Consider the following 27,526-nt stretch of genomic DNA (forward strand, 5'->3'; position numbering starts at 1 on the left):
TGATTCTAGTAATCCCCAGATCCTAAAATTGTACCACCTAGACAGGTTCTCCAAGTCATCAATCTTTTATAGTGCCACATCCAATTGTGCCTGCAGATCCTGTATGTGCTGCATATGTTGATTGGTGCAAGCAAAAGTAGTTTGGAATTTAGTTTCCACTACTTCCACCCTCACGACTAGGCCTTGAATGTCAGTCTTTATATCAGCAGTAATCTGCACCGCTGTTCTGGCAAAGCCTTGCTCCAGAAGCTTGTAAAATTTAGTTATTAACTTGGTGACCTGTATCAAATTGCGGGGAGAGGTTCGGGGGCATTGCAGCCATGGCTGGGCTATGGGGCTGGGAGACAGGCTGAGAGTCCAAGAAGCCAGTGGAGCTCCTGGCTGTGCTATGGTAGTGAGAGGGGAAGAGGAGCCCACACACCTTCATCTGCATCCTCCTGGCTGGGGCCGCCTTGGGTCTCCCCTGGAGGTGCCATCTTGGATGCCAGCTGGGAAGGGCGCAAGTTTGGTGGCAGCCTGGCATGGTGACCCACACCACCGGCCATGCAGAGTGCAGGAGAGTCTTGGGGCCTGAAGAACCCAGCGGGAGTGGAGAGAAACCCTCTGAGAATGCTGTCCCAGACCAGAACAGACAGCCGCTACATGGCTGAGTGGCCATCTTGCCAGAGTCCGTGTATGCGCCATTTGTTGCCCTAACAAATTAATTCAAGACCAAGTTGCAAAAATGAATACACCCCAATGAAAGTCTTAGGAGCAAAGCTACATTTTAGACAACCAAATACTAATTATTCATTAAACAGATTTCCAGCAGACAGCTGATTATAAAAATGACATTACTTAACAAAGAAAACCCCTTCCCATTTCATGCTGCAAGTAATGGCATCACAAGGCCTGAGAAAGAATATAATTTCTTTACACAAGAAAGGTGAAGGCTACAAGAAGATCAGCAAAGCTTTGCTTATTACTGTAGCAAAAGTGATACAAACATTTAACAAAGATGGAACTGCAATCATCTCACAGAGATTTTCAGGCCATCCATGGAAGTTAACACCTCGACAGGAGCATCTTTGGAGGAGAAGGGTTGAAGAAACTTGGTCATGCAAGTTCACTGCAGTTATCTAAAAGTAGAAAGTCAAACTAGGGTGATTGTTTCCCATGACAAAATATGGCTTGCACTGCAGAGGAATGACATGTATGGGTGTTGTCACAAAGGAAGCCTCTCTTAAAGCCCATGCACAAAAAAACCCACCTAAATTGTGTTAAATGATGGTGTTTCTCAGCTACTTGATTATATAAAAGACAGCGCTTATACCATTCTGGTTATAGTAGAGGCTGCTGATGTGAAACCATGCGCATGAAAGGTGTTAGATCCTTTGTATATATCTGTCTGAGTAGTTATCACAGATATATAAAGATGCAGATAGCAGAGAAGGCTGGTTTTCAGTAATATAGTTTGTCTGCTTAGTATTCTGATGACTCAAATTTATCATATCCAAAATAAAATTTCTTAGATACAGTTTTGATTTAACTTGCATGCTCACAAGGCTTAATGCTAATATTTTGTTAAAATCAGTTACAAATCTGAACAATGCAATTTGTGCATGTACGATAAATCTTAAAGTAAACTTGTAGTTTGGCCATGTACTGTGAATCTGCAAAAACAGTTGCAATTGACTACTTTTATCGTTTTTATTTATTTAAGTGTTTTTTAAAGCCACATGTAATTTTTTTTACTACACAATTAACCACTTGCCCTGAGGATCTATCCCCCTCCTCCCTTTTCCTGACCAAGCTGTTTTTTTTTGTTACAGCGCTGCATTACTTTAACTGACAATTATGCGGTCATTCCATGCTGCACCCAAATTAAATTTATGTCCTTTTTTCCTAGGAATTGGGCTTTCTTTCAGTGGTATTTGATTGCATGTGCGGTTTTTATTTTTTGTGCTCTAAAAAAAAAAAAAAAAAAGGACTGACAATTTTGAGAAAAAAACATTTTTTTTTACTCTTTGCTATTAAGCATGTCCAGTAAAAAAAATTTAAAAATCAAATTTCATGATCAATTTAGGCTAAAATGTATTCTGCTACACGTCTTTGCTGAAAAAAAAATCCAATACATGTAAATGTAAATTAATTGGTTTACGTGAAAGTTATAGCGTTCACAAATGGCTGTATATATTCTGGAATTTTTATTTTTATTTGTACTAGTAATGGTGGAGATCAGCGACTGTGGCTGGCATTCTGACACTGTGGGGGGGAACGGACTTGGGTATCACTGACATCCCCAGTGACACCAAGACAGTGATAAGTGCTAAAACAAAAAAAAAAGCGCTGACACTGTACTAATGAAACTGGGAAGGAAGAGGTTAACATGAGGGGCTATCAAAGTCTTAACTGTGTGCTGTTTCACAGTAAGCTCTGTGTGTGTGCTTCACTGTTATTACACTGCTTTGGATGGCTGTGCTGTGCACAGCCATCCAAAGCAGTGTACACGAGCTGACAGGAAGGAGAACAGGAGAACTGTATTGTTTACATACAATTTTTCTCCCCGTCGAAGATCCTCGGCAATCATGAGGCGTGGCTGCAAATGGCAGCTCGGGTAGGACGCACGCACGCCCCCTAGCAGAAAATGCAAAATCATATATATATATATATATATATATATATATATATACACACACACACACGTGATTTTGTTCACCATTGCCACCCTGTAGCAGTATATCTGCTATAGGGCAGTCGGGAAGTGGTTAAAGGAACATTTTCCAAGAGTGATGATTCCATTCTTTTTGCCAGGGGTTGTAGATCTAGATATGTTTTTTCATATACAGTAAGCTTTAATGTGTTGATGTAATTTCAAAAGTCAATGAGAGAGAGAGAGATTGATTTTAGTAGGTAAGAATGAATTTGACAATCATATTCATAACTAAATGCCTTTCCAAAGGGAATATGCTAACATAAGCAATCATTAGCCCGTGTCACTAGCAGTGTACTTTAATCATGATTATAGTTCAAATGACAAATAACTTTAGCCTAATGGTCAGTACACACGATAAGAAAATTATACAAACATGTCCGTACAAGGAACAATTGTTCGATCGCTGGTATAGTGCTTTTGACAGCCGATTCTGACTGTTTGGACAACAAAAACTGAAGGTGCAAGCTAGAAAATTGTTATCATACAAGAACAGAACAGATGTTTTTCACTCAGTGTACAGTAATCATACTGGAATAATCACAGAAAAAAAAACATGCATGATCGAAAGCAAAGAATGATCGGAAGCAAAGAATACACTTCCTGTTCTACTATGCTAGTACGTAGCTATGCTTGCCATTGACAGTCGAGAATTTTAGTACAAATAATGCCATTGTCAGTTACATTATCATAAGCACCTTCATGGAAAATTGGGCAATCGATCATCTTATAGTGTGTACTAGGCTGTATCTTTGAAATAACTCCTTATTTCTGACTTACATGAATCCATGCAAAGATTTGTCTGTGGTTGGGATACTGACTAGGTAAGGCAATCTTTTTTTAGTCAGAGTGATTCTTATACGTGAGAGTTATATATAAAAGCTGAGGTTTCAGCATGACATTGCCTGTTATATTTACAATGGTTTGATGCGAGGTCCAGACCTGTTATTGTGTCAAAGATAATATTGTCTTTTTAGGTGTATGGTTCGATTTTTTATTTGTATTGTTGTGAACCATTTATGTGCGTATAAGGGTTTTCATAAAGATGCATATAAAATAGAATTTTTCTTTAACTTTTGTTTGGGTACAAGTCACATGGGTGTGAATATTGATGACTTTTTATGCTGTTATGCTTGAACATATTTCCCACATCCTATTAGGAGTAAACTGGCATCCAATTTTGCTTTGAAGCCCCTCTATTTGATTTTTAATAATTTGAGACTGGAGTTATCATACATCGGTAGGATACAGAGTGTACAGGAACACAGGTGTAAGAGTATAAACTACACAGAATTTCAAAGAGGTCCCAGCCAATGCAGGTACATAGTAAACAGTTGAGATACACAAGGAGTTTAAGAAAGGAATGATATCTATTGGTACTGATGGGGAAGAGCCTGCATGTACAGTGAAGGCCATTGGAAGGACTGAAGTGCATAGTTTAAATAACCTGGTCTTCAGAATTTCTCGAGGTAGAGACAGAAACAATTGAGTACTGTCCGTGATACTTTTTTTATTTGCACTAACATACAATTTTGATGACAAGCTTTCGGGGAGTGTCCCCTTCTTCAAAGTCCAAACAGTACTATACAAATCACAAAGTTTTAGCAGAATGTTAGAAGAGATGAAAACAAAAAAAAAATAAGAGGCTAGAGGATAGAGATTTGGACCTTGAAGAAGGGGACACTCCCCGAAAGCTTGTCCTCAAAATTGTATGTTAGTGCAAATAAAAAAAGTGTCACGGACAGTACTCAATTGTTTCTGTCGCAAATGCACTAATACGGCTACAATCACCTCGAGGTAGAGATAAGTTGAGCTGCATATTATTCCAAAGTGGTGGTTTTCGGACTCACATGAGCAAGCAGCTACTGGGAATTAAGGACTGATCAGCAGAAAAGCGTCTCTTGCAGCACAGAGATCACATGATAGTAGGGAGTAAGTCCCAAGCTGGCAGGTGTGCACAGAAACAGACACTGGGAAAGGGTAATAATGCAAAGAGACAGATGGGATTACTAGGAATGAGTAACAATGCATAAAGAAGAGCAGAAATTATGAGATTCAGTGAGAGGTGCACAGCAACACTGACCAGGAAGCAAACTAGGAATGCATAGGGAAACACTGAAGAAGACTGAAGACACAAGTGGTGCCAAAGAATAGCAGGCAGAAGGAGATCACAAAGTGAAAGGAGGCTAAAAGATTGCAAAATGTACACAAGATCACTTGAATGCTCATAAGATACAATGGCTGCAAGTATACAGATCGCAAGCAAGGATACATTGAGATTCACTTTGAATAGGTTGAAAGACACTAGGGGTATAGGATTACACTGGAAAGTATTGGGAGAGGTTTTCAAACACACTATGACTACAGGATATTAATAATCTCAGAGTCAATGGGGGTCACTCAGTAGGAGTCTTGGAGTTACTCAAAATCTTCTTGGAAAGTCACACACTAGGAAACACTGATGGTACATTAGGAATCATATCCATCTGCTAGGAAAGTATGGGGTACACTAAAAAAACACTATGGGGTTACTGTGAAATTGTGCAGAGGCAGAAAAAAAAAAACACACTGGGGGAACTGGCAGTAGAAACACTATCTGTTGCTTAGTCAATGCCTGAGGGAATGAGCTGAGCTTAGGGCCACCAGTTCACACCATGAATTGCACAGGAATGCACTGTCTTCCAGTGCAATTCTCATTTGATCCAGATGCAGAACAGTTTCAGACCATTCATTGGAATGTGCTGGATGGCACCAAAAGTAGTGCATGCACTACTTCAAAAAAAAAAAAAAAAATGCACAGGAACTGGATTGCATGGTACTACCATACCATGCAGTCCAATGCACTGCATTTGTAACTTGCGTTTTGAGTTATCATTGAGTTAACCCTGACACCTGCATTAGATCACAAGCGCCTTGCATTTTGAAAGCATTGAAGGAAACATGCACAGAATGTGGGTTTCCTGCACTGTACTGTATTCTAAAGTGGACAGGTCCTTTAAAGGGCTAGTTCACCGTGTCAGAGATGCTAATCCTAAATAGAGGAAGCTGGTCCAGTGTACTGGTTCTCAGAAGCAAATGCAGGGTGCAGAAGCTCAGAATTAGATATAGTCTGGTTCAGGGCTTGAATGGTAGCACAGGTCTCTAAAAGGAGAATGAGAGCAAGCTGCAAATGATCTTTTATGATGGCCAGGCATTTAATAAGTTACATGGTCTTCACATAGATTGGCATTGAAATCAAACATTTTTTCCATTCAGACGAATCAACCTCAGAAAAAAAATGTAATTTGATGTGTCCAGTTTGCCAGGGGTGACCACAGGAAACAGGGCTCATAGCAACTTGGAAACAGGACAGGAATTAATTTTTTTTATTGAGTTTAGCTGTACAAACTTGGGTGAAGAGACAAAAATGTCTCTTAGGAGTTTATAAAACCAAAAAGAGGACTACTGCCTCCAGCAGACAGGATTTTACTGAGCCTAGATTGAGACATGGTGTATGCTATGTTTGCAGAATCTGGTAACCAGTAAGGGACTGATGTCTGGCTAGGAAGAGAAGTGGGGTCCATGAAAAAACTGTCATAAATGAGGTGATCATATTTGATTGGGGTTGTGGACCCTCCATGCAGTCTACAAGCAGGATGACAGTGTGCTCAGATAGCCCACCCATGCAGACTATTGCTGACCTGGTACAGGGGAGACAAGTATGTATGAAAGCACAGAATACAGGAATGGCAGGATTCTATAGTAGCACTGGGGTGCTGCTCTTACAGGCAGGCAAGACACATACCGCACTGGGTTGCAAGGTTCATACAAGACATACATAAGTGCACAGGATACATTTGAGATAGAAGGGCTGAGACACAGCATCTAAAGAAGCCACCTGGTCTTCTCCAGAACTCCTGAAGTTGGAGAAAGTTTGTGCCACAGATAATTCCCAGGTTGAGGTTCTCTGACTCACTCAAAACAGGCAGCTACTGGGAACTAAGGGCTGATAGGCAGGAGTCCCTTACATCACTGAAGCACAGGGATCCAGACAAAGTTGGTAGGTGTGCACAAAAACACACAGACACTAGGAAAGAGTAGTAATTCCTAACAAGCCACAAACAAGAATTATTAGAAGTCAGAGCCGTAAAAAAGGGCATTGACCAGTTAGCGAACTAGAAACGCACAGGAAAACGCTAAAGCAAGCTGCAGACACGGGATGCAAGCAAGTTGCAGGTAGAAACTCTCAGAAGTTAAGACATGCAGGAAAGATGAATGATGGCAAAAAGGTATACAAGGAAAATAGAGCCAGAAGGACACTTGAATGCTCAGAGGATACAACAGGTGTAAAGGATACAGATTGCAAGCAGGAACAGATTGAATGTCACTTCAGACAGGTTGAAAGACAGTGGGGGTACAGGGATCACACTGCACGACACTTACACTACAAACAGATATTAGGACCATAGAGGACACCCTATGGGCCCCTTAGAAAGACAGGGACAATAGGAATCTTGAGTGAGGGCACCTAAAATCTTCTTGAAAAACAGAGAAACTAGGAAACCATGGGGAGGTATACAGTGGGAATCTTTCCTTCTAGGAACCACTAAGTACTTTCTTAAAACTAAAACAATTGTGGGCCTTGCATTAGAAACTCTAGCTCTGTTATTCAGGCAATAGGTGTGGCAATGAGCCCGGTTTAAAAAGAAAAGGCAATGTCCTGGTTGGGCTGGGTGTGTAGCTAATTGAATCAGAAGCAGGTGGTTAACCAATCTTGAACACATGTCTTGTGGGAAAACAGGTAATAGCAGAACCTTGCAGGTTAAAGCTATGAACTAAATGTATCAGCATGCCTGCCGGTTTCTTTGAATAGAGGTGAAAAATCAGCAACAAAGCTGTAGATATGTGATAACATCACAGAGATGCAAACCTTCACAAGCAGGATTAGGGCACCTCTCAGGCATGGTATTAAAGGAATCGGGCATTTTTTAAAAAAAATCACCAATCCTGTATAAATTGAATTTTTAAAATATTTTTTGCATTGGGAAAATGCAGACCTTTCTCTGAATGGCACCCATGCTGAATTGGCAAACTTCTGTGGTTATTATGCAGTAGCTCAGCATGAGATCTGGAAAACAGTGAAGGTCACTGAGATAACAATAGCTAATACAGTGATTGCTTGCTTTCACAGGGATTATTCAGGTATGGAATACACACTGCTCAAAAAAAATTAAAGGAACACTTTGAAAACACATCAGATCTCAATGGGGAAAATATGCTGGTTATCTATACTGAGTGGGTAATGTGTTAGGAATATAATGGTGCCCTATCATTTGTAGGTTGATAATTTTCATTTCCATCAGAGGACTGAATTCAAAGACACCCCAAAAATCAAAATGCAAAAATTATGCAGCAGGCTAGTTCATTTTGCTGAAATTTCATTGCAGCAACTCAAAATGCTAATCAGTAGTTTGTATGACCCCCACGTGCTTGTATGCATGCCTGACGACATCGGGCCATGCTTCTAATGAGGTGACAGATGGTGTTCTGGGGTATTTCCTCCCAAATCTGGATCAGGGCATCACTGAGCTCCTGGACAGTCTGAGGAGCAACCTGGCGGCTTTGGATGGACCGAAACATGATATCCCAGAGGTGTTCTATTGGATTTAGGTCAGGCAAGCGTTGGGGCCATTCAATGGTATCAATACCTTCATCCTCCAGGAACTGACTGCATACTCTTGCCACATGAGGCCGGGCATTGTCATGCACCAAGAGGAACCCAGGACCCACTGCTCCAGCATAGGGTCTGAAAATGGGTCCAAAGATTACATTCTGATACCTAAATGGCAGTCAGGGTGCGATTGTCTAGCCTGTAGAGGCCTGTGTGTCCTACACGGATATGTCTCCCCAGTCCATTACTGACCCACCACCAAAACGGTCATGCTGAACAATGTTACAGGCAGCATAACGTTATTCATGGATTCTCCAGACCCTTTCATGTTTGTCACATGTAATCAGGGTGAACCTGCTCTCATCTGTTAAAAGCACAGGGCACCAGTGACGGACCTGCCAATTCTGGTGTTCAATGGCAAATGCCAATCGAGCTCTATGGTGCCAGGCAGTGAGAACAGGGGCCACTAAATGACGTTGGGCCCTTAGGCTGCCCTCATTAAGTCTGTTTCTGATTGTTTGATCAGAGACATTCATACCAGTGGCTTGCTGGAGGTAATTTTGTAGGTCTCTGGCAGTGCTCATCCTGTTCCTCCTTGCACAAAGGAGCAGATACTGGTCCTGCCGATGGGTTAAGGACCTTCTATGGTCCTATCCAGCTCTCCTAGAGTAACTGCCTGTCTCCTGGAGTCTCCTCCATACTTTTGAGACTGTTCTAGGAGACACAGCAAACCTTCTGGCAATGACACAAATTGATGTGCCATCCTGGAGGAGTTGGACTGCCTGTGTAACATCTGAAGGGTCCAGATATTGCCTCATGCTACCAGTAGTGACAATGACCCTAGCCAAATGCAAAACTAGTGAAAAACAGTCAGAAAAGATGAGTAGAGAAAAAAATGTCAGTGGCCTCCACCTGTAAAACCATTTCTGTTTTGGGGGTTGTCTCATTGTTGCCTATCTAGTGCACCTGTTAATTTCATTCACACCAAAGCAGCTGAAACTGATTAACAACCCCCTTTGCTACTTAACTGACCAAAAAGTGTTCCTTTAATTTTTTTGAGCAGTGTACATATTTACATTGGTCCAAGCTGAACCAATATAACTATGCAAAAATATCCATACTTGGAATTCACCTTTAAGAGAGCATCTGTGCAAATCCATTTATGTAATCCAGTTACTGTCTGTGAGTAGTTTAGGGGTATCCTTTAAAACACCTAAAGACTAGAAATACATGTGAACCTCGAAAAATTAGAATATCGTGCAAAAGTTCATTTATTTCAGTAATGCAACTTTAAAAGGTGAAACTAATATATGAGATAGACTCATTACATGCAAAGCAAGATAGTTCAAGTCGTGATTTGTCATAATTCTGATGATTATGGCTTACAGCTCATGAAAACCCCAAATCCACAATCTCAGAAAATTAGAATATTACATGCAATCAATAAAACAAGGATTGTACATAGAACAATATCGGACCTCTGAAAAGTATAAGCATGCATATGTACTCAGTACTTGGTTTGGGCCCCTTTTGAAGCATTTACTGCCTCAATCTGGCGTGGCATGGAAGCTATCAGCCTGTGGCACTGCTGAGGTGTTATGGAAGACCAGGATGCTTCAATAGCGGCATCAGCTCTTCTGCATTGTTCGGTCTCATGTCTCTCATCTTTCTCTTGACAATGCCCCATAGATTCTCTATGGGGTTCAGGTCAGGCAAATTTGCTGGACAATCAAGCACAGTAATCCCACGGTCATTGAACCAGGTTTTGGTGCTTTTGGCAGTGTGGGCAGGTGCCAAGTCCTGCTGGAAAATGAAGTCAGCATCCCCATAAAGTTTGTCTGCGGAAGGAAGCATGAAGTGCTCCAAAATCTCCTGCTAGACGGTTGCATTGACCCTGGACTTAATGAAGCACAGTGGACCAACACCAGCAGATGACATGGCTCCCCAAATCAACACAGACTGTGGAAACTTCACACTGAACTTCAAGCATCTTGCAGTGTGTGCCTCTCCATTCTTCCTCCATACTCTGGGTCCTTGATTTCCAAATGAGATGCAAAAGTTACTCTCATCAGAAAAGAGGACTTTGGACCACTGAGCAACAGACCAGGTCTGTTTTTCTTTAACCCAGGTAAGACGCTTCTGACATTGTGTGTTGTTCAGGAGCGGCTTGACAAGAGGAATACGACATTTGAAGCCCATGTTCAGGATCCGTCTGTGTGTGGTGGCTCTTGATGCACTGACTCCAGCCTCAGTTCACTCCTTGTGAAAGTCCCCAACATTTTGAATGGCCATTTCCTGACAATCCTCTCCAGGCTGCGGTCAGGGATGCTGCTTGTGCACCTTTTTCTTCCACACTTTTCCCTTCCACATAACTTTCTATTAATGTGCTTTGATACAGCACTTTGGGAACATCCAGCCTCTTTTGCAATTACCTTTTTGAGGCTTTCCCTCCTTATGGAGGGTGTCAATGATGGTTTTCTGCACAACTGTCAGGTCAGCAGTCTTTCCCATGATTGTGATTCCTACTGAACCAGACTGAGAGACCATTTAAAGGTTCAGGAACCCTTTGCAGGTATTATGGCTTAATTAGCTGATTAGAGTGGGACACTTTGAGCCTAGAATATTGCACCTTTTCACAATATTCTCATTTTCTGAGATTGTGGATTTGGGGTTTTCATGAGCTGTAAGCCATAATCATCACAATTAGGACAAATCATGGCTTGAACTATCTTGCTTTGCATGTAATGAGTCTATCTCATATATTAGTTTCACCTTTTAAGTTGTATTACTAAAATAAATGAACTTTTGCACAATATTCAAATTTTTCGAGTTTCACCTGTACCTTGTCATTCTGGGTTTGGATATTGCAAAAAGGTCTAACAGGTTCAACTGGTCCCGTTGAGACTGATTTTTCACTTTGGAAGTAATGGAAAATCTCACTGGAAATGGACATTTTTTCTGGAAGGCATTCTAGGATAATGACTGCTTGGTGGAAGTGTTTTGTTTTTTAGTTTTGGTGTATGGAACACTCACATTATGCCATAGTTTGAGCCTAGAATCACACTATTGCAGGCCGTGTGGCCCACTTTGCTTGGGCACAGCAGCCCATTCATTTGAATGGGCTGCTGTGTCCACATTTCCCACAGGAAAAAGGTACATGTACCTTTTTAAAAAATGCAACCACAGGGAAACCACATAATCTTTTTTGACCATGTTATTTCCCTATGGTTCCCGCACCTAAAAACATGCTATGAGCTCAGATGTATAGGGGTACCATTCAGAACAAAAGGCAGCCCAGCGAGTCTCATAAGAACAACATAATTTGGCTTCAAGTGCTTGAGGGTGTGGGTTCAGGAACAGGAGTGATTCCTGCATGTGCAACCAGGCTGCGAAACTAGCCTTAGAGTAGGTATCCATGTGGATTTTGGAAAGTCAGGGTTCTGCCAAAGCTGAAAGAAAAGTAAGGTATAACTGTTTAATAGACATAAAAATTTTAATGACAACTTTGTGTAAAAAAATAAAAAATGTTTTTGTCATTTTCCAAAAACTTGTGGAAAACAAAAATCTTCCATGGACTCAATATGCCTCTCAGCAGATAGCGTAGGGTGTCTACTTTCCAAAAAGGGGTTATTTGGGGGTGTTTGTACTAACCTGGTATTTTACCACCTCAAGAAATGTGATAGGCGGTCAGAAAGTAAAAGCTGTGTAAATTCCTTTAGCTATACCACAGTTTGTAGATGCTATAACTTTCACACCAAGCAATCAATATATACTTATTTGGAATTTTTTTAACAAAAATCATGTAGCAGAATACATTTTGTCCTAAATTTATGACACAATTTGAGTTTTTTAGATAATTTTTTATGACAGAAATGAGAAAATATCATTTTTTTTCAAGCTTTTTTGTCTTTTTTTGTTTATAGCACCAAAAATAAAAAGCACACAGGTGATCAAATGCCACCAAAAGAAAGCTCTATTTGCATGAAAAAAGGACGTAAATTTAATGTATTGCCTGACCTCGCAATTGTCAAACTAGTGCAGCACTGTATAGCAGAAAATGGCATAAATTGCAGTATCTATACCATAGCTTGTAGATGCTATAACTTTCACACAAAGAAATCAATATACACTTATTGGAATTTGTTACCAAAACCATGTAGCAGAATACATTTTGGCCTGAATTTATGACTAACTTTGAGTTTACTATATATTTTTTATAGCCGAATGTAAAAATATTGTTTTTCTTCAACATTTCGGTCTTTTTTTGTTTATAGCGCAAAAAATAAAAATTGCACAGATGATCAAATACCACCAAAAGAAAGCTCTATTTGTGTTTAAAAAAAGGACGTCAATTTTGTTTAGGTACAGCATTGCATGACTGCGCAATTATCAGGTAAAATAATGCAGCGCCTAATAACAAAAAGAGACCTGGTCATAGGGTGGGGTACATCCTCTGGATGGCAAGTGGTTAAACCATTTAATAAACAAAATATCAGTTTGGGTGAAATGATAATTCAGTAATCTTACAGTTTGGATTTATCAACCAGTGACTTGTTATATTTTTAGTTATTTTTATAACAAGCTTAAAACAGCAATTAGAGGTATTTCATTGAATAAATCATAAAGGTACAAATGGTTAAATCACTATGTTCTTGTTACAGTAGAAAAGAAGAATTCACATTTCAGAGATATTCAATTGCACTGAAAGGTCACTTTTAATCCACTACCTTCCTCTGTGCAGCATACGTGCTTGTCCTTGGGAAATCGCAGCAGAGCCGGGTCTAAATAAACTGCTGTTTGTCATGGTTCTTTCCAGTTCAGTAATGTGTGTAAGTGCCTGCAGAAAATTAAACAAGATGTTAAGAATTTAGTATTCCAGGTCCCAACAGATGGGACATGTAATCCTAATTATAAAGGGCGAATGGGAGGGTTTGAGGGAGTTTTTCCATTGAAAGTGTATGACAGCTAACTGAAGCGGATCTTTTCAATTGTGATGGATCTCCATCCAATGAAAGCAAGCTGTTTCATTCTAGTTTATGAACTTTCATTACCTCAATATGTTGAGAACAGACCTTTTTTTATGCTTCTGTTCAATATGCCGTGTTCTTCATGGCTACGTTTAACAAAGGTTCTGTAATGAATTACAGAAATGGTTTGGAAATATATTTATATGTGATTTTAAGGAGATCCAGTCAGGGCAGAGCATGTGCTAGAATCTGACTATTTATTCTCTAATTGTTTTAAATCTGCTGCCATATTGTGAGAGATTAGTATTTCCCCGCACTCTGAAACTAAAAATTCTGATGTAAACAAAGTAAGATAAAGATACTACAGAGGGTAAAGAGCTTATATGAAGTCTGACAGTTGCTACCTTGTTAACTATATGACCACGGGCTTGCAGTGTACACCACCAAAATAAATAACAGCCCCTCATTTATTTTTTTGTTTTTCATAATGTTTTCACTGAAGCATAATTACAATCATAAGCACCATGTTAATAAAAAAAACAAAACAGAGCCATAGGACAAAGTGGAAATAACCATGCACGTCCTAAACCAAACAGTCCTTCCATAGTAGTTAAAGTCTAAAGTTACCACTAAACCTTGGCGGAAGAGGATAAAAGCGTAAGAGTAAGCAGAGGTTCCCATGTTACCCGAAAAAGCAAGGTATTGCCCTTGTTCTCACAATGGGAATGTTGGAAGGTGGGAGGTCTGTAACTTCAAAGTTCAAAGGGGGTAGCAACTTGTATCGCTGCATAAAAAGTAACACAAACAATAAATAAAACAAAAAAGGGAGGTTACGTCAGGGAAGGGAAGGATGTTGTAGAGGGTAAGGAGGAGGATTGGGGCTGCTACAGAAAGGATTAGTAATAAAGGAAGCCAGAGAGGCTTAGTGCAAAAAAGACTATGTATGGAGGACAGGGTGTAGAGGAATTTATGGAATATCTTATCCGCTAACATGCCTGGGTGGTGGAAAGACTGGTGTCTGTATTCCCTATAAGTTATAAGCTGTATTGATACTCCTGTATCATACCTGTTCCCTTTATTCAAGACATCTGTGTCATGATGGTTTTGTATTTGGTAGTGGTTTGAAAATGACAACAGCATGACCAGATTTTTCTATAAATATTCAGGGATGCACATACATGCTGCACTGAACATATGCACGATCAGGGATTTACCTACCTGCATAAAGTCAGGGAGTGATGTAGTAAATAAGACGCAGGTGAAAAATCTACAGAGATTGGAATTTCTAATGACCTTGTTAATAATGGCACAGACTTGTATCAAGTACTGTTTTTTTTTTTTTCTTTTTTTTTGTTAATTTAAATACCCATCAATTCCTCAGATAAACAAGCCATACAAAGATACTCAATAAAACCCTAGCATATTATCAAAACATTTTATAGTTTCATCTCTCCCCCCCCTACCTATATACCACCCATCCCCCCACCCATCTAATACCTGACCCCCTCTGCTCTGCATTTTCCTGGTAATTTCTAGATTGTAATCCCTATAAAAGAAGGCCAAATTTGTTTCCATGCTATTATATGTTAATCCCCCACCTCGGCACCTCCTGTCTCCTCCAATACTTGGGTATCAGTCCCTTTGCTGCATTCAAATAGTACAATAAACCAGATTCTTTGTATTTTTTAACTGAAAGCTTAGTACTATGAAAAAGGCAAATCTCTGGGTCTACTAGAATATCAACCTCTGTAATTTTCTGAAACAAGCTTACTATTTTCCCCCATTACTCTTGTATTTTAGAATACTCCCACCATATGTGATACATTGTGCCTCTACCTCCACATCCACGCCAACATAAAGTTGAATTATATCCACTCAATCTGTGTGCCACAGTCGGTGTTATATACCATCTTGCCAAATGCTTATAATTCAATTCTAGCTCCTGCATATTTATATTTCTGTGGTTTATTCTATACATTTTCCTCTGGTTTTCCACATCTATTGTTACCCCTATTTCTCTTTCCCATTTTTCTATATATGGAGGACTTATATCTGCATTTATTTCAGTGAGAATCTTATATATTTTAGAGGTTCCGTGTTTCCCCAACTTCCCGTGTACCTACGAATTGCTCAAAAAGATTCCAATCCTCTCTTATTCTTCAAGGCTTTGGAAGCTTTTCCTATAAAGTGTGTCAATTGAAAATAACGCCACTCATCCATTCTCGTAAAAACTTTTTTTTCCTTTTCCTTAAGTGATCCTGTTTCCTCCCCCACCATTACATCCCTTAATTGTGCATCTTCCTTCTTAATCCACTTCCCTGTGATACCTTCTTTACCCGGAGGGAAAAACTCTGTGGACTTTAAGGGCATTAACAATTAAATACATTTCCATCCCATCTGTTTGTGTAAAACATCCCAAACTCTTAGTACAAGTTTGTTCACATTTAATGTTTTGTCTGTGAATCCTCTGTATTGTGGAGGTAACCATACAATTCCACTTAATTTAGTATTACTTGGTAATAATGGGGAGAATTTTTGACTGGACATATAATGCAGAAGGGAAAAGCTGGGTTAAAATAGAAAATATACTGAGTTATAATATCTTTTTAAATCTGGGACTCCCAACCCTCCTTTCTCTTTATTTCTACATAAAAGTTCCTGGCTTATTCTCGGTTTTTTATTCCTCCAAATACATCTTAACATTTTTTTTAATTGATCTAAAGTATACTTCTGGTAGTTTAATTGGTATCATTTGAAATTTATATAATATTTTTGGAACAATCACCATTGTTATCAAATTTATACGACCTATTCATGCCAGGGTTCCCTCTCCTAATTTCCTGAGTTCATCCCTGATCTCATTTAACAATGAGATATAATTCAATTTATACAAGTTCTTGGAGGATACAGTTAATTTTATTCCTAGATATTTCATGTCTTTTTCTCTCCAAACAAAGGGAAATTCCTCCTGTAACCTATTTTTCTCTCTATTTGGAAGATTTATGTTTAAAATGTCTGTTTTTGTTGGGTTAATTTTTTAATTTTCCATCTCCCCATATTCTTTCAGTGATTTCATTAAATTTGGCAATGTTATCCTTGGGTTTCCCACATAGAACAGCATGTCATCTGCATAAGCTGCCACCTTATGCTCCGTATCTCCTATCCAAATTCCTATTATATCTATATTATTCCTTATTGTAGCCAAAAGAGATTGCAATGATAAAACATATTGCAATGGAGACAAAGGGCATCCCTGTCTAGTTGCGTTCTGCATCCCAAAATACTCTGAAAATTCCTCATTAACCATGATTGCTGCAGAAGGTTGACTATATAATTTCCTTATCCACTCTCTCATTCTAGGTCCCATCCCCAATACTTCCAATGTATCCAATCTACTCTATCAAATGCCTTTTCAGCATCGAGAGTACCACCGCAGGGATTTTCTCTTTCCTACTTTTTTGTATGGGAAACAAAGATCTCAGTCTGTTATCTCTACCCTCTCTCCATGAGACAAAGCCTACTTGGTCTATGTGTATCCATTCCGACATTAGGTCTTTCAACCTGTTTGCCAGAACTTTTGCATATAGTTTTGTATTTGTGTTTAATAAGGAAATCGGTCTGTAACTTGAACAGTGAGTGTCATCTTTACCTTCCTTTATGTATGAGAACTACATGGGCTTGTAGGGATTCCCTCCTCATTTCCATCTCTCCTCCCAATGCATTCATATATATCCTCAGTTTAGGTATTAATAATTCTTTTATATTTTTTTTTATAATATCTCACTGTGTATCCATCAGGTCCTGGACTTTTCCCAGATATAGTGCTCTTTAATGCTAAGTGTATTTCCTCCTGCGTTATTGCTGATTCTAGGGATTTTAATTTATCCTCACTTAATTTTGGTAATCCTGCCTTTTTTAAGTATGTCTGTCTTTTTTCTACTTCATCTTTACTTATGGAGCTGTGGGGGATAATAGTATATAGCTTATTATAATATTATTTAAACACTTTAGCTTTATCTTTAGTTGAATACATTAATTCTCCTTTAGTGGTCTCTTATTTTCTCTATATAGTTCCTAGATTTTTTTTCCTCTGAGCTCTCATTAAATACTTTCCTGGCCTATCTCCCCATCTGTGTCCCTCACTTATCATTTTATTGAACACTCGTATCTTCTTCCAGAAATGTATTTAATTCTCTTTTATTTATTACCCTCTGCATGATCTCTTTTTGTTACTTTATGTTTATGTATCTGCACTAACTCAGAGAGTTCACTAAGAAGTGTGTTTATTTTTTCTCTTCTTCCCTCTTCTTTTTTGCTCCAATCGCTATCAGGATTCCTCTAATATAGGCCTTATGAGCTTCCCACACTGTTGCTACGGACACTTCCCCAGAATAATTTTCCTCCAAAAATTGCTCTATTTCTTTTTTAATTCTTTGATCCACCTCTGAATCCTGAAGAAGTGTCTCATTTAACCTCCATAATTTCCCCCTGATCTGCTCATTTCCCCATAATAATTGCATTGTGACATCACTTCTATTTTTACTTTGACCAGAGACTCGATAAGTCGATGGTCCCGCAATATGTAATCCAGTCTTGAATACATCTCATGTGCATGAGAATAAAATGTATAGTCTCTGTCCTTCATGTGCTTAATTCTCCATATATCTACAAGTTGACATTGGTATATCATTTTTTTCAAGGATTTCAGAGACCTACTACCATCTCTCTGCACAGGGGATGTCATATCCATCTGGGGATCCATGCAGAGATTGAAATCACCTGCCACAATTAAATTGCCTTTTTTGAAATCCATTAACTTCCTCAGAGTATTTTTTTAGGAATACCCCCAGTTTCTTATTCGGGCAATAAATATTTGCTAATGTACAGTCTATTTCCTGTAATTTTCCCTTCAGAAACAGAAATCTTCCTTCCGGATCTACCAATCTGTGTTCCAGCTTAAACCTTATATTTTTCGCAAAACCTATTGCCACTCCCTTGGAACATTTAATTGAAGAATCTGCATAAAACCACATTGGATAATATCTGGAATTTAATTTCACATTTGATTCTTGCACCAAATGTGTCTCCTGTAAAAAAAAAAAACACTGAAGAAAATCTATGTTGAATTTCTTTAAAAATCCCAAATCTCTCCCAGGGCTATTTAACCCTTTAACAATATAGGTCACAAAGTGAATCTCTCCCATTCTTCTCCTCTACAGACCTCTATCTTTCCCATCTCTTCTCTCTTCCACTTTCCTCCACATCTTCCCCTTTCCTCCACATCTTCCCCTTTCCTCCACATCTTCCCCTTTGATCTAGGATTTCTCCAGTCTGATGTTTCTCCCACTATTTCGCAGAGTCTTAAACTACCTATCCCCTCCCCATACCCTCTTCCCTCCCACCCACCCATCCTCTTGTCCCTCTTCCACCCCTCCTCCTTTCTAATTTCTGTATAATTTGGGCATGTTTATCTAGTTTTTCTCCTCCACCCTTGATAATATTTGCCCCAGGTCTTTGTGTAATTTCGCCAGTTCCTGTTTTAGGGATCTTTCAAGCTCTTTAAACATTTCTGCTATTTCTGCTTTAGTAGGCATCTGTGAGCTCTTCTCTTGTTCTACTTTATCCATATCCACTTATTCTTCCATATGTTGACTACTGTTAGCTATTCCCAGAGATAGTCTGGAACATTCCCCGCCGTTTTCCATCTCACCTCTTACACTTATTCCCTGTTGTCTCTCTGGAGTCTGTTTCTCCTGTGAGGGTATATATTTTTTAATTGTTTGGGAAGCCTTAGGCTTTGATACTTTGTTTTTCATGCTGTCAGGGACTATTTCAATTTTCCACAGTTCTGGTTTTGGGGGGGAGGGGTCTATTTTTGATTTGATATCAAAATATGTTGTCTTCCATGGGTATCCCCCTCTCAGTTCTTTTTTCTTACTTTTTCTCTCCCCCCACTCCCGAACTCATCTACCTGGGTTCTCTTCTTCTAGGTCGTTATCTGTTTTACATTGTCCTCCTTCTGATTTTCCTCTAAGACCCCCTGGGTGAACCCCTCCTCAGTTTAAACATATAGTTCAATACATACAGTTCAGTTCCCATGCAATATATTAATCTCAGTACTTTTGCCGCTCTCACTCACCCTCTTGTCCCCAATACGGCTTTTCCCCCGTATGAGATCTCTGTCATATATGAAGAGAAGGGCTTCTCTGAAAAACATTTCCCGCACTCCGAACAGGTATACAACTTCTCCTCTGTGTAAGATCTCTGATATGTGTGAAGACTGTGTTTCACTGAAAAGTATTTCCCACACTCAGGACAGACATATGGCTTTTCACCTGTGTAAGATCTCTGATATATGTAAAGTCGAGACTTATCTGAGAAAACATTTCCTGCACTTAGAACAAGGATATAGCATCTTCCTCATGTGAGGTCTCTGATATATATGCAGGCTGGACTTCTGTGGAAAACATTTCCCGCACTCTGAACAAGGGTATGGCTGCTCCCTCTTGTGTTATCACTGGTATATATAAAAATAGGACTTACATGAAAAACATTTCCCACACTCTGGCTAGGTATGCAACTTCTCCTCCGTGTAAGATCTCTGATGTGTGTGAAGACTAAGCTTCACTGAAAAGTATGTCCTGCACTCAGGACAGACATATGGCTTTTCACCTGTGTTAGATCTCTGATATATGTAAAGTCTAGTTTTGTCTGAGAAAACATTTTGTTATGATCCGCCAGGTGGTGCCTCTGGAAGCCCCCTGGACAGACCTACCCAAAGCGTGGAATCTAAGTCCCGGTCTGTGCTTTTACCAGGGCCCCTGATGGTGGGGATGGACTTGTAACAGACCAGGGCCAGGTCACAACCTCCGAGCAGGCCTACCAGTGGCAGAGGCAACCTCCGGGGATGTATAGGTACCGGGAGAGCCAGATGTGAGGAGGACGGCGGGACCTAGCAGGATGGGTCACGAGCAGCGGTCCCGTGGGGTAAGCGAGGTACAGAATCGGCAGGCAAAGAGTAGTCAGGTCACACGCAGGGTCAGCAAGATAAGTCAGTCCGCAGATAGGTCAAACAAGCCGAGGATCAGGAGAGGAGAAGGCAGAGTAGTCAGGGCAATTCGAGTCAAGTACAGGGGAAGGCAGCGTAGTCAGGACAATCCGGGTCAAAGCACAGGAGAAGGCAGCGTAGTCAGGGTCAATCAGGGTCAAAATGCAGGTACAGGAACTCAGGATCACAGAATAGACCTTGCGGCAATTAGTGACAGTGCAGGGCATCTTTAAATATTGCGCCCTGCACTGTCATTGGCCGTCCAGGACGCGCCCCCGGGCTGTCATTGGCCGCCCGAGGCGCGCCCGCTGCTCCTACTGCGCATGCACGGCGTCCTGTCAGATGCGGCCCGCCGGGACCTGGTGCTTGTGTCCCGGCGTGAGCCGTCGCCAGTGCGCATGCGCCGAAAGAGGAGCCGCCACGATCCCTGACACATTTCCTGCACTTGGAACAGGGATATAGCATCTTCCTCAAGTGAGGTATCTGATATATATGCAGGCTGGACTTCTGTGAAAAACATTTCCCGCACTCTGAACAAGGGTATGGCTGCTCCCTCTTGTATTATCACTGGTGTATATATAAAAATAGGACTTACATGAAAAACATTTCCCACACTCGAAACAGAAATACTTCTCCAACATGTGAGATCTCTGGTTTCTATAGAGATTGAACTTCTCTGAGAGACTTTCCCGCACTTTAGGACATCTCTTCCTTTACTCCAAGTGAGGGGTAAGGCGGCTCCAGGTACTCTCTTTTGGGGAACATTACACTCGACATTCCCCTCACACAATGAGTGGATTGCAGGAGGGGTTCACCCAGCCCGTTACCGCATGTCTCCAGCTACCACGGTCCTGCGTGCAGGAGGAAGAGAGCTGGTGTTTCCCTTACTCCCTTGCCTCCCAGAGCCCCCTTATAGCAGATCACCTGATCGCCCGAAGTCCACTGAGCTCCAGGGAACACACAGCGCCAGGCCGAGAGCACAGGAAGACCCACTGCGATGGCCGCAACTCCAGGAAGTCTTCGGTCCACGCACCCCACCAGGCAAGCTCCCCCTCTCCCCGACTAGTCTCTCCAGGGCTTCCCGCACATCTCTCCCCTTCTCGGCAAGACACTAGAGTGTATCAAGTATTGTTGAGCACTAGGACATGTCCACCAGATGTGGGTCATATCCCCTTCTGCAGTCCTAAACCACCAGTAGCTATCTGATGTATTAGGATACATGTTGTGAAGTCAAGAAGGGGTGCTGCAACATTTTGAAAATATATTTATAGTTGTTTTCTTGATTGTTAATGTTTATTGAGCCCAAGTGAATGACCGCAAAGATCTTACTCCTGTCTTCCTCAGCTCGATCCCTTGCTCTGTTTCACACATTTTAGCTAACTTAGTAGTCTTCTTTAAGAGATCACAAAAGAATAAGCTGTAGGTAGTAGATATCAGGTGACATTGGGGGGAGTTAGTGATGCAGAGCTTCTCAAAAGGGGAGAGTAGTCTACTGAAGCTCAATCTCATTCTAGGATGGTTCAAAAAAATGTTGAGATTGTAAGTAGGCCCAGAAGGGGAAATGGGGCAATGGAGTAAAATGAGTAAAGTCCTTACAGTTATGGAATTTTTCTGGGAATTGAGGATACAGACAATGTTTTACATAAATACCGAAAACGGTACAATGTCTCCCCAATGATTGGATGAGTGGCCTCTAGCCTGTCACATGGAAAGGATCGCTCCAGGGAGATCCAGTCTTATGGGCCATGTTGGATATGCCAATTCACCAGTCTATATAAGTGACATGCCTTGAAATACAATTCAATATCTGGAAGGCCAATTCCTCTATTATTTTGTGAAGGGAAATAGTGTTAAGGTTAATCTCAGGAGGGACATTTCTCCATATACAGTACATAATGAAAAACTTACATAATGCTGCAAAAATGAGGGAGATATTTTGATCTGACTTGCTTGCAGTAGATACAACAGCCTGGGCAGAATATTCATTTTCAAGATTAAAGGTCTTCTTCAAAACCACGAGAAACATGGCTTGTCCCAACATTTATTATCCTGTTGTATATTCTAGAATAAGAAAAAATGGCTGTGAGAGTAAAGCATCCCTAGATCACAAGGTAATTAAGTCCCCAAGTGCGTAATTGCATCCTTTTTCCAAACAAATGGGAATTCTCATTTACTTTGGTGCATGTCAGGTGAGAGAGTCACATTCAGCATATTGTATTTATTATAGTTAACTTTTAGACTCGATAAACTGCAATTTTGTACTCTTTACCAGTTTCAGAGAAGTCTTTGTTGTCAAGCTTATTACAGAGACTGCATAGAAAGGGTTCAAGTGGCAAAACAAAAATAATGGGTGAGCAGGGCATCCCTGATGGATGGCATTAGATATCAAGAAGGCATCCAACAGGTGTACATTGACCTTAACTCTGGACTGAGGTATAGGTGTTGATTTACTAAAACTGGAGAGTGCAAAATTTGTTCCATTTGTACATGGTAGCCAGTCAGGTTTCTATGCACAGCTGCACCAGATTTTGCACTCTCCAGTTTTAGTAAATCAACCCCATTGTGTACAAGGCCTGAATCATTGCACGCATATTGTCTCTTAGACCAAGGGCACAAGCACTTTTGACATATACAATAATCCCAGGCCACACTATTGAATGCCTTCTCAGCATCCACCTAGAAAAAGAAACTGGGGGCCTGTGCTTAGTTAACCAGTCATGTATGTTAAGGGCTCTTATGGTGTTATCGCAACCTTCTCTTTTAGAAATTAAGCTGACCTGGTCAGAAAAGACTAAAGATGGGAGTAAGGGAAACATAAGGTTGGCTAGAATCTTAGTGTAGATTTTAAGGTTGACATTGAAAGGTGCTAGAGCATTTTCTGCAAGAGCATTAAAGGCTTTAAAAAAATAAGGGTAAAGTAAGTCAGAAAAACATTTGTAATATTGCGATGGGAGACCATCCAGGCCAGGGTTTTTACCAAATTTCCTCTGCTTAAGAGCTAACTTAAAACAAGCCAGAAGTCCAAAATATGAAAATCTCATCATGAGTGGTGGACACTAACATTAAAGACATGGAGTAGAAAACAAAGTTAGATTGTACAAGCATGAAATAAAAACCGGAAAGATAAAGACAAAACTTTTTGAAGGTGCATCAACTGGAAATGACAACAGTAGCTAAACTTTAGAACAGGCAACCTAGCAACTGGAAGAATCTATGTGTGTCAGAGGTAGGTATAGCAACCGTAGGGGACCCTTTTTTGACAGGGTCTATCCCAAGATTGTTATTTTTTTTTTATATATCCAGCAAGTCTGTGGCCTTTGGGGTCAAAGAAGTGTGTGCTTCCTTGGGCCACAATTCTCAACATTGTAGAAAAAAAAATGTTGCGTTTGAAAACAAAAATTTTCATGGAGACTTTCCTTAACAACAAAATAGTTTGGGAAACCGCACTGGATGAATGCCTGAAGCACTAGCTCTCCTCACATCCTACTCTTCCTACTGTATTTTGGGGGGGCCTCCAGCACTCCAGATGGGCAAACTCAGAGCATCCCTCAGCATCAAATCACGGGTCCCTGCCAAACTCCTCAAATGGCCCCCCAATGATTCGCTCCTTCTTCAAGCCTTCAGAGAGGAGCCCACAGCAGGAAGAAGACAAGATGGATCTGGTCTGCTACACAGACAATCTGTAACCCAGCCAGGAGTGCAGGAGCTGAATGCTCCACTGGCAGTGCGGCTTCGGAGTCACAGACCCACTTCTCCTTGTGTACTGCTAGTGACCCGGCAGAACCAGATCCAGCAGTCACACAGCACTCTCCATGTGACCACACACCAGACCAATCTCACAGCATCTTACCACTTGGGACCCACGTGGCTCTTCTGCGGCTCCCACTTGGACTGAGCTTCCTCCAGTTTTTCACTCTCCTGCCTCGGGGAACCCTTCCTGGACAATCGAGTGAGCACTCTGCCTATGCCAACTGATCCCACACATACTTATTTTATTTCCTCCTTCACTATCATGACCAGATACACTGGACCCTTTTCCCACAGACTCCTCTGCTGTATTTACCTGTGCTCCTAAACTCCAAAGGCCATCGAGATCCAGGGACCTCCAGGCCATCAACGCCACCTGCTGCCCCCATTATAAAGCATGCAATCAGCTGGTTGTGCTCTTCCCCTGGCACCGAGGCCCCACTCTCTCCATCTCAGCCATAGGCCTGCTATGAGCCATTGGATACTCCTCTACTAAATGGTCATGCTTTGGCCCACACATCATCTGCTTTGGGGTCCCATGTAGCCGCTTTACCACTGACCCTAGCCCACTCTCAAGGCCTCTCTCCTGCCCTTGCATTTTCTGGTCTATCTGGACATCTGCAATGGCAAGAATATGTATGGTCTATACCAACTAAGGAAAATGCCCAGCGGTTGCTGCATAATGTTAAAGAAACTTGCCACAGAGAAATAAAATAAAAAAAATACAAACATTTGGGAAAAGGGTAGAGATGGCCGAGGAGGACTTGCAAACCACTAAACTTGATGTTCACAAAGTCCAAGATCACCTTGATGACCAGCGCTTACTTCTCTGACACATGCAGAGGCACCTAGAAGATTTGGACAAAAAAGGTCACACAAATAACATTAGAATCTGTGGCCTTCCAGGACCAGCTGACACAGAAGATCTTAAAGCTGTCCTCCAACAGCTGTTTAACCACTTACTTAGGGACTACCCCCCCACCCAACATATTGAAATGGATGGAGCCCATAGAGCTCTCTGACCTAAGGGGCCCCTGTCTAGACCTTGTGATGTCATCTTTCGCATTCACTCACACACTCGAGGACATCACGAGAAAAGCCATATCCATATGTACAATTCTTTTTGAGGAGACTCTGATTCAACTTTATCGGATCTCTCTTGGATGACTCTTCATAACAGGAAACGTCTCCAACCCCTGTTGTCCCTTCTATGTGAGAATCACATTATCTTTACCTGGGGCTTTCCCTTCAGCCGAACGGCAAAACAAAATGGCAAATCTGCAATATTGACAGTTCCTGAGGACTTGCCTACCCACTGTGATGTCTTCAAAATCCCACAACCAAATCTACCTAGCTGGGATCTCTTAAAACCAGTGCCTCTACCTCCTGTATCTCCTAAAAAACACCCTAGGCCTTCTGATTATCCCCACAAGTCTCCAAAACAGAATCCTCTTTGCACAGTTGAAATTCTTATCTGTGTCCATTGGACTGGAAACCTTTTATATGTAATGTTTCTTTTCCTTTTCATGTTAGACATGGTCCAGTGGGCCCAGATGCAACCCCCCCCCCCCGGCCTGGTTCCCTCCGGAGGAAGGGGTTCACACCACATAAATGTCGATTTTCCCCCCCCCCTTTTTTTTTTCTTATATATAATTTTTTTTGTTTATGGTGTGCCCTCTCCCTTGGCTATCCAATCCCTTATGCGAAGCAGTTGTCTGCTGTTTATTCCAGTTTAAGGATGGTCACATATTATTAAAATGTGCTTAAGAAGTATGCCCTTTATATACTATACTAGCTACCTCATCTTTAGAACCCCTCTGAAGTGCTGTTCCTCATCTCTCCCTACCCCACCCCCCTTTTTTTCTCACTCTCCTTCTCCCCAAAATTTTGCTACATCTAGGTGGGTTATCTTTATATGGATCCCCGCTACAGTTTAGTTATTGGTATCCCCCATATAGAATTGATTCTGGCTAGTTTCACTAATTGAATCTGTGTACATACCCCAGATGCCACTAACCTGGTCTCGGAGGTATTTTGGAACTGTTCTTATGACTGATTATTCTACTTGTTTTACTGAATTGCTCCACCTTATTGGTGGCTTGTTGGTTTGTTTATCTCAGACTTCTTTTTTTTCCCTTCCTACATTTTACTGTACTTTACTGTTTGTCTGTGTCTCTCCTTGCCTCTAGACACACTGCACACTACCAGTCCGTGGACCTATGCATATTACTTCTATATCAATAGTACTACTATGCTGTCATCTTTACCTTTGCATACTAACCACCATATGACACCTTACCATGTCGAAGATCTTATCCCTGAAGATCAATGGCTTGAATGCACAGGAGACTCATCTAGATAAGAGGCATGCTTACATTTGTGTCCTATTATTACGCTCACATCCAAGCCTCAAATAGGAGGAAGCATACAGGAATGGCCATCCTTATTAAACAAGGATCCCTATTTGTGCTTGTGGATTCAATCCTAGATCCCAGGTGTAATTTTCTTATCCTAAGGGGTACCTGGTCAACCCATGACATAGCTCTATTTAACTTGTATGTTCTTAATGTCAATAAAACTTCCTTTCTCTTTCGCCTTTATAATATTCTTGGTGGAACATAAGTTCCTGTTGAGGGGGGAATTACAATTTATTCAACAATTTTCAACGGACAAGCTTTTTTTGCTCTTTTCTTTCACTAGTGACAGAGAATCAGCTATATCTGTGTCAGAGACTGATGAGGGTAGTGATGTGTCTTCCTGTTGCAGCTCTGACAGTTCCTGTGTGTTGGAGCTGGCGCCATCTTGCCTGTCTGCTGTGTGAGGCTGTGAGAAGAACTCTTTCTTCGGTACCCTGGTGATTTTCTTCCCCTTTGTCATTGCGGGTGGTAAGCGTTACTGGTCTGAGGTCTGTTGCTGTTTATGTCAAGGCTATCTCTGATGGCTGACGTCGTTTCGGGTTGCTATTACAGCAGGGTTTGTGAGGAGCTCCTGTCTTAGGCAGCCATCTTCCTGAGCGGCTCGGACACGCACCCAGTTTTAGTATTTCTGTCTGTGTTTTATGTTAGGAGGCTGTCAAAAGGACAGGTGTTGAGAAGAAATTTTTCTAACCCAGTGGTGTTAATCCTTTGCCCACTTCACCCCAAGCTAAGGAAAAATGCCACTCTTTAAGTACTCGTTTCTCACAGACCTACCTCTGAGCATGGCAACGGCTGGAATGAAGACAGCTACTACTTCTTTCCATGTTTGGTCATGTAATATGTCACACTGAAAGGGTAAAGAGAAAGAAGTGTCCCCCCCAGCTAACATCCATACTGAGAAGGAGGTCTCTTTTTAGTGGGTACTCACTATGCCTACTCTCTTAAGCCAAAGTTAGCCCATGATTTCATGAAAGAGGGCAGAATCTTCCTTCCAGCAGCTATCCT

Source organism: Staurois parvus, unplaced genomic scaffold (genome assembly GCF_062004578.1).
Source record: "Staurois parvus isolate SC_StPar_1 unplaced genomic scaffold, SC_StPar_1.0 ptg000006l, whole genome shotgun sequence".
NCBI classification, from domain to species: domain Eukaryota; kingdom Metazoa; phylum Chordata; class Amphibia; order Anura; family Ranidae; genus Staurois; species Staurois parvus.